The 12518-nt window shown below is 43.9% G+C and overlaps 1 protein-coding gene across 1 annotated transcript in view; it reads left to right on the top strand.

Moving 5' to 3' along the window:
• LOC111243918 (uncharacterized) overlaps positions 1-12518 on the top strand; it is a 44038-nt gene that overhangs the window by 16411 nt on the left and 15109 nt on the right. The gene's annotated exons all lie outside the window — the stretch shown is intronic.

The following is a 12518-nucleotide window of genomic DNA, read 5'->3' as shown; positions in this document are numbered from 1 at the left end:
TATATATATATCTCGCTTCCCCTAGTGGCAACGAGAATCACGGGTAAACTTTCAGTTGTACAGAGAAATTAAGTTACACTAATAGTATAATAAAACAATAATGAAAATAAAATAAATTTTTCACCAGTGGCCCCAGGACTAACCTAACAGTCTCTATCCAACGTGTTTTATTAGACCAAGCTATGCGATTTATGCGGTCCAAGGTTTCGACTCTTAATCAACATAGAACTCGCTGTGAATCTCTGAAAACATATTTCAATGATTTTAAATACAATCGATAACAAATTTATGACAAACCGACCCGCAACCGATCTCGCCAGTTAATTTTATCAATACTGTACAATTTAGCAATAATATGGTAAAACTAGCTCCATAGTTGTACCTTCGCTTTCATGTACCCAACTTGGCGACATAGATACTAAATAACAAAACCTATTTGACGCCTTAATTCAGTCGCATGAACATTTACTCGACCGTTGCTTTTCCTAATTGACCCTTTTGAAGGAGGAATCTTTGCCATGGGTCCCAAATTAGCCTCGGCAGGACTCTTTTTACGTATTCCTGTATCGAACTTTTTGCTTTGTTTGGACCACAATGATGACATCGAGACGAGGTAGGGTTTGTTCTGCTTTGAGCTGTTGCTGCTGCCACTGCTGCTGTCATCTCTGCCTGGCACTTCCACGTGCATCGACGTCTGTATGTATTGCGGTCGGCGTGCTTCAAGACAAACAAAAGTAGTGAGAAATAAGTCTGAATTATTAAAGACCAGCGTCTCGGCGGTAGGTTAGGTATTGACAAACGCTAGTCGCTTATTTTTGGTTTTTTTTATGCGATTTCGTGTAATTACCACTGCGCCCTTGTCGCCGGTGATTGGTCTTGTAGCAATAGTTTGATTCTATCTTGATGTATTAATAAGTTTAGGTTGTAGGTGGACAAACCTTTATCTATTGATGCATGCTATTACCGACCAGCCAGATGATGCACCTGGCCTTGGTGCTATTGCGCTTACTGCCCATCAGAGTTTAAGCCTTCTACAAGCCTCTGGTTAGCGGCTGTCGCCGTGATAGTCTAGTAGGTAACATATTTGCCGTCTAATCTTAGGGATACTTTGTGATCCAAGATTGAATCAGCGCACTGACATGCTTTGCCTCGTGCTAGACGGTAACCGTCGGATGAAATGGCTAACGGCGACGCCGGACGTAACAGGCCAACATTGACAGTTGATCAACCACCAACAGTTTTCCGCAGGCATAGGTCCCTCGTTTTGAAAACCGTACGTCAACAACGCGTGGGTGGTGAAAGGCGAAGTAATCAGTCAGTGTCCCCTATTTGTAACCACCTCACGAACGTTACAAATGAAGTGAAGCTGTGTAGAGAAAAGATACACGAGCTCTTTCTGTACGAAATCTTCATTATATATAGCAGCTGCCGCACATGAATCATAAGACGGAAACCAGTAGATTAACTGGTCCCTTCCAAGTGGTATTGATTAGCATGCGGGACTTCTAATTTATAGTAATTAATAGTCTAATCTATTGGGTTCTATCGTATCATAGGTTGACATAATTACTCTATCTATATATTGCCAAGTTCGGTTTCGGCTTGGAATTTCCAGACCGGTAGAAACAGGTTTCGACTCGTACACAAAGCGTGAACTTGAACTTTTTAACACCTCGGTTCGAACCTATCCACTCATGAACTTTACAAAAAAAAGAAAAACTAATTTCTTTCGTCCTGACTCTCCTACTCAACTACCAAATGAAATTATCATTATCTATCTAGTTGCACAACGGCATTTTATCAGGTGTGATATTGACTAAGGGGTGATCCCTGCTGGGCGGTTTGCCCCAGGTTCCTTGAGTTATTTTCTAACTCCTTTGTGAGATCGTACGCTCGAAACATTTGTTGGGCTGTCATTCTAAGTTCAATATTGCAAATTCAAGAAGCTTCCTCTAACTACTATGCCATATACCGAACATTACCAGCGTATAATAATCCATCCGGAACGTCGATGGACGAAATCGGCCGAGGAGGATAAATCGTGATCGACAGGTGACATTTCATTGCTTTAGCTTTGGCTAGACATCCTATTAAATATAAGCAGTTCTGGAATCTGCTACAGGCCACACAGCTCATACATACCGATCGTTTACCCTATCAGGAGCATCGACATGATAGGACAGCTAAGAGTACACTTTGTATTTACTTAGTTATTTCACTTAACAGATCTTCCTTAATTAACAAGAACCAGTTACTATACAACTTTTTCCAGCTAGAGTCAATAACACTTTTATATAGGATGTTATTTTCTTTTTAGGACTTCGTTTTTGTTTAAATGTTCTGTGTAGGTGGCAACGACCAGTGGCTGCCATCTCGCTAAAAGACAGAAATGAATACATTTTACCTAAAGATTTTTAGGATGGGCAAAGAGAATCGCATTCGTAGGAACGTTCTATAATAAGGAATGAACAGTCACGGAAGCTTTGTACGCAATTTAGACTCAGCCTGGCCTAAAAAAGCGTATGAAAAAAGTCCAGAAAATAGGTTCACTATATAACATGCTATATCTCGCGCCGCACATTCAGACCGCTCGATTGGAACGAAATGTCGATTGAAGCTGTCAGAAGAAGGCCGTAGGAGTACCTTTCGAACACCTTAACTTGGCGTTGTGCACTAAATGGTCATGTTCTGGGTGAAGTTACTAGCGGGTCTAGTAATTAGGCTTGTGCTATCGTTCGAGTAGATTAGTCATCGATGTAGGTTACTCAGTAATTGTCTCTAACTGGCAATATGACTGTAGAAAGACCTGCCTCGCGGCTCCCGGATAAAAAAAAAGCGTCCTTTTGTCGAGCGCCTGTTGTCGAAGAATACTTTGGAATTACGTAAACACAAGATTTACGCAAGCAAATCAGCTACTATATAAACGCTGAGAGTCAATATTGAAGCACTGATCGAACCGATCGATCGTGGCATGTTTCACAGGATCTTTCAAAGTCTTGGAACTTAGCTCCAATGTCAACTATAAGTTTGAAAGGTCGCTTAGTAGAACTTACGTTGAGCGCTCAAGTTAGGAGGGGGCACCATGAAGCCCAAACTAGACCTAGTTCAATATATTCGCGATTCGCTTTGGTATACTCCAGGTTAACTCGTAGAGGATGGAAATCCGTTATACAGAATTCAGGCCTATAAAAAGATATCATAATAATCACTGCTACATGCAGCAACAATGAAGCGCCTACGTAACTATAGTTCCTAATGCAGTGATGATACTTGACGTACAAGGTTTTGTAACTAATTTTCGAACCCGTGTACGCTTCTTACCTCCCGTTCTCGCTTTTATCGTGTTATTACCGGCTTAGATGTGCCCTTACACTCCGGCTTTTTCATCCGACTATTAGAATAGCACAGTTTCCTACACAGCTTATCTACCTACATACAGTAGCATATTATTAGGTGTAGCGCACGTAACGACCTATACTCGCATTTGTCCTAGTATGCGTATGTCTGAGCATATGATATTCAAATGCTCCATTATCGCTAAAATTAAAATGTTTACGCTATTAGTATCGTCTTAACTAAGTCGACGCTCGTCCCGGTATCACTAGCAGAGTAGCAACGAGTATTATTAAGCTTGCTGGTCGCTGGTCGGTTAAAGGTCTTGTGCCCCCGGGCTTGTGGGTCATCCGTTATCCATCGTTTCGCCTTTGGAAAGCCACCAGTTCTTCATCAACAATAATAACAGCGTCATTATCAACGTTATTATTATCATCATCACATACCATTACCTCCGTTACTGCTAGCACTGATAGAGGTGATATATAGACTAGAACCCCATTAGAACTCCGACCGCAACCAGACAACTATGACAGCTACAGCTACAGCGGCCGCTATCCGTCCCGATGAAGGCTTGAATTACGCTGACTGCGTGACCCTAGGTGTGGCCCATTGTGTACGATTTGTTTCGGCGCAAGCGCTTGATCGCTTGGTGTCCATTGCGTGCGGCGTATAGTCTTCTGCCGCTCGTGTCCAGATAGCGTCGTACTTCGGTGTCAGACCCCGCACGCCAGCGAGGCAATAATACTACAATTCACCGTACGAGTACACCGCAGTAAATGCGTGTGGTTGTGGATTCGTAGCGGTGACGAGCTGCCATTGAGTTGTGTTTCATGCCCATGCCGTGAGCAACGAGCGCTCTATGTGTGTAAAGTAATTACGCCATTTTCAGCTTGCTTTGCTTTTTTAATTGGCCGCCCTTTACGAGCGAAGAAGGCCCTTTCTTGTTTGGCAAAGCATTGTGCTGTTTAGCATTTGCTCGCTGCTTCTTCGCTAAGAACTTCCGAAAGGTGGTAATTTGTTATTACTTGGTCGTCCGCCGTTACCTCGATCGTTACAATCCCAGTGGGTAGCTCGTCAGCCTGGGTCGCTCAAATCGAGTAGGCTCACCAGCGCTTCAATAATCGGCCCGGTGGCGAACGATATACCAAACCAGTCTGACCGGCTCAGACGCTTCTAGCAGTAACAATAGCAACAGCAATAACAACTGCTCTAACAACGCTTGACGGTATATTAGTGCGCGGACAGAGTCTTCTGTATAGACTTGTGCTTCACCACCTTGGTACATTCATGCGATGCACAGTCGAGTAGAATCATTGCTAGTTACAACATAAATGTAAGTTTGTTAAAGCATAAAAAGTGGGCACGACTAAAGCCAAGTATCTGTAGAAATTATTTAGCCATGGTTTGTCGAGGATTAAGAACAGTTGATTGGATTAGCCATCCTTGAGCTGAGGGAATCCGCCCCCGTCTTTCAAATAGCAAAATCTTCGACTAGTTTACAGCTGCCGAGGCACCATCGTCTTTAATGGCACAGTAGAGGAATTTGTTCTTCTTTCGCCATTGCTTTATCGAGCCTAGCTTATTTGGCCAATTTTGCTGATTCACCTTGTCCTGACAAACACAAGTTGGTTCGTTGGCTCGACACGACGGGCATCAAAGACGTTGACGTGCCCATTGCTTACAGAAGCACAATCCTAAGATGTGCAAAGAGGTTCGTGCCTCGTTTTTAGTTTCAGCGGACCATCGGACTGCTCAGTGCAACGGCATGCCAATGCGACGATGCCAGATGGCAGAAAAAGCTGTTCCGCACAAAATTTCAGTCAGCGACCGTCCGCTAAGCGTTGAGTCTGGATGCGCAAGTTAGTCGTATATCATATCTGCCAATAATACTTTTCACCAAACACTTGTTTCTTCTGCTGCTGCTGCTGGCGCTGTTTTTACACTGATACGCGCGCTATGGTGATTAACGTCGGATGGGAAGGTGATCGGCAGGAGTCGCAGCTACGTAACGCGTCTATAGGGAGGCGCGATTTTGTCATGTTTCACACATGCTCGAATGCCACGGGTACTGCCGCTGCTGACGCTCGAGTCGTCAACATCTCTTCAATATGAACAAACGACCTCATTCGGAGAGCAGATTTTAGAAAATTACACGAGAAACGCCTCTAGGGACACGACTGACTAGTAGGTGTTTAGGTATCACAGCATTTGTGGACAAAGCGTATTGTTATTATAGCATAATTTGCTCTTGGGTTGGGCAGTACCGTCGACCATTGTCAGTCGTAGCACTTAACCGTACGTCGTATGTCACTTACCAATAGACAAACAGATAGAACCTCGCATTGTCCGTGTATCCAGCAGCGACAATGACTTGGCGTTCAGCAGTCGTACGTAGGGCTAAGAGGGATGACGGCATAATGTATCAATGCTCTATGAAATAATTGCAAAAAGTTGATCGGTCCTGATCGAATTCTTCGCTGGTTTGCCACACGCTTCGTTTTTGCTATTTGAGGCTGCCTTTATAGGCATCAATGCTGGTTCGCCAAGAGCGAAATAAGTAAGGTGGTCATGGTCATAGTAATGCTGTCAATAGGAGTGGTTATTATCATTGATCGTAATATAAAGTAAAGCATATTATAGGCGTAATTAGTAACATTATAACGATTACATGTTGCAATATAAGCTCGTGAAGTGTTACACGGGGGGCGATGCGCGGCGGCCGCAACAATCGTTCATCCTGCGACAGCGTCACTTCTACAGTGGTACATTGTCGGCGACGTGAACATATGACGTTATGATTTTGTTGTTTTCACGATTGAAGCTCGAGAGGAAAAGTACTGCTGCTGCTATTGAAAAATCCTATGTACTTCTGCGGCCCGAGGCAATGCCGTTTATTTTCGCATTGAATAAATAGAAGAAAATTGTTGTCTCTGATCTTTCGGCTAGACCTTTCGGCACTGCCTTGATTTTTCTCTACAGTTACGTGCGTTTAAACTGACTCTGAAAGAGAGGTGTGTAAACGACGAAGACGGAGAGAGCATAAATACATTACCAGTCGTTGTCCTCACAATAACACCTATAACGCCTGAATTTTGGCCGTGGCCACTACAACAATTATAACTTTTGTACAGTAAACCTCACTCTAAGGCGAATCGATCGTCTCGAACAAACACAAATAGACAGTAAGGATTTAACAGGGATACCTGCACGTACACGTTTGAAAAGCACATGGCCGCATTTTTTTTTATAATCAATACTAGTACAACGATTAGTTTAAATGTACGCATTGGAGAGATGCACATATCGTCATACAACCACATGCAGAGCTTCATACAGCAATTAAGCAGGCCTCGTTATGCACAGATGCTATCTGAGTACAGGCTAATCTTTTCCAAAAATGTTTGTCTGCTCAGTTTTTGCGGGTATTCACGCGATCGCCGGATGCCCCTTTGCTACTTGCTCAGACAAAGTGGGCTTTCACTGACTGAATACATTACGACGGCTTGTCTAACCGAGGGCATGTCTTGCTTAGTTTTGCCAAAGCAACGACCCCCCGCCAATCCCTCGCGTGGAAAAATTGCCAAGCAGCCAAAAATCAGTTTCGCAACTGGACGACACCATGCAGATGATGGTGTCTCATGTAACGAAATCCTTTATGGCTGGCGTTGTAGTACACCAACTATCGAATAATCAGCAGCCTGAATCGGATGACCTCAGCTACCTGTCGTCGTGACGTCGCTATCGAGGGGTTTGTGAGAAAATGTGCAGTTCGCCCCAGCAAAGTGCGTACAAGTGAAAGGGTTATTAATTCGTCAGACGTGACCCGGAAACAGGAAAGCAAATACCTCGGTAATCGCTCGCTTACGTGGGCTTGGCTCCTGCTTGTCAAATCTGCGCTAACAGCGCTACTCAAGGTTCCTCCATTGGCGGCGATCGATGCTCAATGCTGTGCATATCTCCTATTCGTTTCGGTTAGGAGTGATTTTTTCGGCGACGTCTTGTTCAACTTTCTTTTTCGTCATCTTTGTGTTGCCTGGCGTTGAATACGACGTTATACGTCGAGTGAACGTAACGACGATGATGATGACGACGACGGCGGCCGCAGTGATGGTAATAGCAAACTTACGATCACCTGACTAAAGAGCTCGTTGTGATAAAGGAGTGCATCTGAGCTCTTGTTGTTTTTTTTGCTGATGCTGGCCCACAATCGATAATAGTATATTGCTGTGTATACCGTGGCATACTTTGTTGAGGTGCTGCTCCTTAGTTCACACACATTAAAATATCTTTACTTTCGTATTAGATAGATGAGCTAAGCTACGTATTGTGTATATATACAATAGGGGTAGTCTGTAGAAGAATACGATTAACTTATGATCTCAGAACCCTACAGAACGTTTCCCTACTGCCTCCGCTTTTTGCTAAATGCTTAATGCTAGTCGATACATTCGGTGTTCATAGTAACTGTTCAAACAGCCAGGTGCATCGCTTCCGTCTAGATATCCACTCACTCTGCGAATCGTTGAAATAAATAATCGCTGGCTGGCTGGCTGGCTGGCTGGCTATGTTCACGGCGATGACAACGACTGTACAGCAAGAAAAGATGACGATATCTGCCACAGCTTCAACAAAAACAGCAGAATGAACCCCGAAGACGAGTACTCACCGCCTGTTGCTTTATACCGCTTTCGCTATGAGGGGGAAAACGACGTAAAAGAAGAGCGAACAGCTGGAAGAGGTACCAAACACAATTCAGAAACAAAAAGGTCCCGAGCCCCAAACCCTCACCCCGGCCATTGCAGAAGTCCCGTGCAATGCAGTTGCCAGCCGTTTGAGCTGCTGCGGAGGAAGGGGTGCAGATGAAGACAACAATGAAGAGGCGAAGACATTCTTTGTCTTCGTCCACTGTTTGAAAATGCTTGGAAGCGTAAAGCAACGAATCACAGTACGTGACATGGCAGCGGTCTCGGCAATGCTAGTACCATCATCAGCTGTTATAGCCTGAGCAAAGCAATAGGGGAAAAGAAGCACTCATGTCATATGTTAGACGCTCGTGCTCTCACTGTCGCTGCCATTGGCTAACACTGTCGTCATTTCTTCAGTCGCGACATCGCCGGCAACGCGATCAGAGGAATCTGTCACAGAAAAACAAGTGCTTGGTTAGCAAGAACATGTTTGGTCAAAACGAAACTTCCGGCAGTGATCTGTTCGCGCGCAATCATCCGACCACCTTACTGGCCGCCCGTATGCCTGTCTACTAGCAGGAGTTTATACGGAACTAGGTAATCAGTTAGGTTATAAACAGGTCAATAAACTGTGACAAGCGAGCTTTCGTCTCGGTGGTAAACTGTTCGTTCCTTTCACATGGTGTTCATACTAAAAATCCAAACCGAACAAAGCGGAGAGCGACCTTTAAATATGACAGAATACATTTTTGTACCTACATCAGTACTGTTTTTATTACTGACACTGTTAAAATCTAATTTCTACTGTCTGGTAATTATTATAGTCACGACAACTAAGCAGCTGCGAACAAGTCGCAGGCACTATAGGTACAAGTAATATGAAGAACGCCAAAGCTTGATAAGATAGATTCTTGTGGTCCATATATACATGGCTCATGCTTGGAGCGGGTAGCGACAACTGCAGAAACAACTGGCAATCGCGATGTTGACGAAAAAACTCTCAACAAACAAACAAACGTAAATGGATTATAGTTATATATTCCATAACTTCACAGATAACGGTACAGGCGAAATTAAAATGAACACCAACAGCATCCACAGGCAGAAATAGACAAGCCAACCAATGGACCCCAATAGCCACATCGTAGTGATACGGGGACCATTGTTGTCTCAAAACGATACTAACCAAGCAGGCAAGTGGGGCCAGTAACAACGAAAGACGAGCTTCAATGGCGAACTCGAAAATTCAATGAAGAACCACTACCCCTAATATAGACCAGGCTAGGTAGGAGATGTCAAACGAGAGACAACAGATTAGCAGGCATCACACAAATAATAAGTTGAATTGCTATTTGATGGCAGCTCTAGCCACAAGAGTGCACGCAAAACTGGCCGTAGTAACCTATCAAAATGTGTGTTTATACGTGCGTGCACGTATCTTTAAACTTTTCGAAGCGTTTATGGTCGCTGCCTGCAGTCGAAAGCCTGCAAGACATTAACGAATACGCCACTAAGCTACAAGCTGACTGCTGCAAGACAAATCTTCCCGCGAATTAGGGATCCTCTACCGGCTCTTCCATCGCCTTGGGAGTGTTCCGCGAGTGCTTAGAAAGAGTACGACGCAAAGCAACTCCGCCACGAGAAGCAATTGCCGCGCCTGCTGCCGGTACCCTGTTGAAACGTCTGCTATATTTGTCAATGCAAAACGTAAGCGTGTGTTTTAGAGAACAGTAGATTGGCTATGTTAAACACAGAGTGAGGGCGGCTACGACGCGCGCGAACATCGTCTGCGATTGTTAGAACTGCTACAATATTATATATAAGCAGCGTTATAATCATTGGTCGCTAGTGGTCGCGTTTAGTTGCAATCGACGTGAGTTCCTAGTGTCGGGCTCTGAACATAATCTGTCCCGTTGTCCTGCAGTAGATCAAAGGCCCCGCCGTCGCTGCTTCTACTGATGTTGTTTTTAATGTAATTATCCCTGGATAACGTGACGGGAAATCTGAACGGTACAGCATACCACGCTGGCCATCGGGGAGTGAGGCTGGACGACAAGTTCAATAAATAGTTGTGCATGCATACAAGGAAAAACAGCTAAAACTATCTATATCCATTTATCGACTTGTATATTTTTTTTGAGCGAATACGGTGGGGACGGATGTTATTTCCGCCTTAACTTAGCAGAAAACGTCAAGAGAGTCCTCTACTGCTACTATTCTAGTATACTGTGTTATACCATTCTGCTAGATGCTGTGATTCTAGTTATTATCATTTTGCTGGCAATACTATAAGATAAATACAACTGCTATAGTGCAGAGACACTGACTCCTGCGGTTCGTCCTTGTCTTTTTCGTTTTAGCGATTTTGTGTGCCCCCCTATTGTGAGTACCCTGACACTGGGAAATCATTATAGTGGAAGTGATCAAAACGCCAGACTTGAAATGATCGTATCAATCCCAGCAAGAACGTTGCTACACAGAAGCCGTCGAATATAGGTAGCGATTCGTCGATTGCCGATCTCTTGCTTTCTGTCCTTTAACCTATGATTATTTCCTATGGGCTTTTTGACAGATCCTATGCAGTTCCGCTCGGAGACCTCCCAGTTTTGGAGGTATTTCGACAGTTTAGCGATCGACATCTGTACTGCTGGTTATCGGATTTCTATATGTTAGGACTTCGTATTAATGAGACAATCGCAGAAATGGCGAAGCTTACAGATAAAGGTGTTAGTTTTATTCATTCTTGTCCAACGATCAGCCAGTACTGATAAATTTAACGGATGCATACGTATTTTCGTTAACCCATTCGATTCGATTCTATTATATCTGAAAGTATTGCCGATGTATCGGTTAATTAGGTAAAGTAGTTTAAGGGACCTAGAAGCACGAACGATGGTTTTAATAGCATTTCGTAGCATACAAAGTGAAGCGACGTCCATCGATGCAGAAGGCAGAAATAGGTCAACGAGTTAGTCATCGGGGCAATGGTCCTTTTGAAAACAGGTTCAGAAGTCTAGCAACTTACTTTTTTTCTCCATTATTTTTCAATTAGCGAAGCGTTGATGCTGTCAGTCTAAAGGATTTTTTTGTAACCAAAAGCTTGCCGACGTTTCTTAATCTCATAGATAAGGCGACATAGGTTTGCACAAAGTTGTCTTCCATAGGCAACAAACGAGGTATGGACGGTACCTCCCAGTTGCCCACACAGTTCTATATACAAATCATGGTTACCTTGCACGTGATAACAGCAACGCACACAGATAAACATGTGTGATTATGGCATCTGGGCATCAAGCAAGGATAAATCGGCGGCACGCTAAGCAGCCCCTGAGTACGAATTAAAAGTAAGAGGCGAAATCAAACTCGTACTGCGTTTAGTCTGTTATCAAGATTTTACAAGGAAACTCCTTAGAACTCTGAGACCCTGTCCTGGCTCGGTTGATAAGATCATGCTGCAGCGCGAAACATTGTACGTCGGAGGACCTTACCACCTTTCACTTCTCCAAATTGACAGTCATATCCTACTAGATGCGGAACGCCTTTACAGAAGATACTTGGTTACAATTTGAGATTGATTATATATATTTTTTCGGTTTTGAACGTGCAATGGGCGTCCCAAATCGGTAGACGCGACGGCGACCGACATGACGTTGATGCGTGATGAATTTACATCGGTAGAGAAAACAAAAAGCCTCCAGTCTCCCTTCTGTGTCCAATTTCCGTCTATAGCTGTCTGCATAGACAAATCCAGAACTGACCTGGCGACGCGGTCCCGCCATAGCAGCGTAATAAAATACCCGCACAACAACCGAATGAGGCTCCACGCAGTCTAGCACAGTCAAGGGCTCCTCGTTTCCTCCCTCCCTCCCTTCCTTTCTGAATGTCTGACATTACGTTGAGCGTACGCACTGACGCTATAACAATACATACGAATATAACAACAATCATTACTAGCTACAATGAAAAAAAGAGGACAATTGTGAGTCATACATACGCAATGTATGTACACCCTGTGGATTCTATAGAACTGGCGAAGCAAGCACATAATCATCTGGACCGAAACGCCTGAACTAGGTCTTTTTCAGAAGCTGCTTTTTTGCTGTATACTTCCATTTACCGTCTGTATGCATAATCTATAATATGTAGCCAATAATACATTGTAGGGTTCGTATATTATACATGTTTAAAGCGGTGTCAGTTAATTAATGGCGTGTTCGAGTGTCGAGCCGCCAGCGTACCGCGGTTCCAGCTGGCAGCGGACATTTCCAGAGGCGATCATGCCCATATTCGTCTCTTTGAGCTCACCCTATTACGTCGCTTGCAGCATACAAGTAGAGTGATCTAGTCCAACGTAGTGAATTGTATCGTACGTAGCCATCGGATTACAGATGTGTTTCATAGACGGAACAGGTACGATACAGAATTTCGAAACTAACATCGACCATTGCTATAGCTAAGAATACTGTTATATGTTGCTGGCCAGTGTTTGTGTCGCGC

The sequence above is a fragment of the Varroa destructor genome, unplaced genomic scaffold (genome assembly GCF_002443255.2).
Source record: "Varroa destructor unplaced genomic scaffold, Vdes_3.0 BEIS01000002.1, whole genome shotgun sequence".
NCBI lineage: Eukaryota > Metazoa > Arthropoda > Arachnida > Mesostigmata > Varroidae > Varroa > Varroa destructor.
The sequence above is the reverse complement of the archived record's forward strand: the minus strand, read 5'-3'. Positions and strand labels throughout refer to the sequence as shown.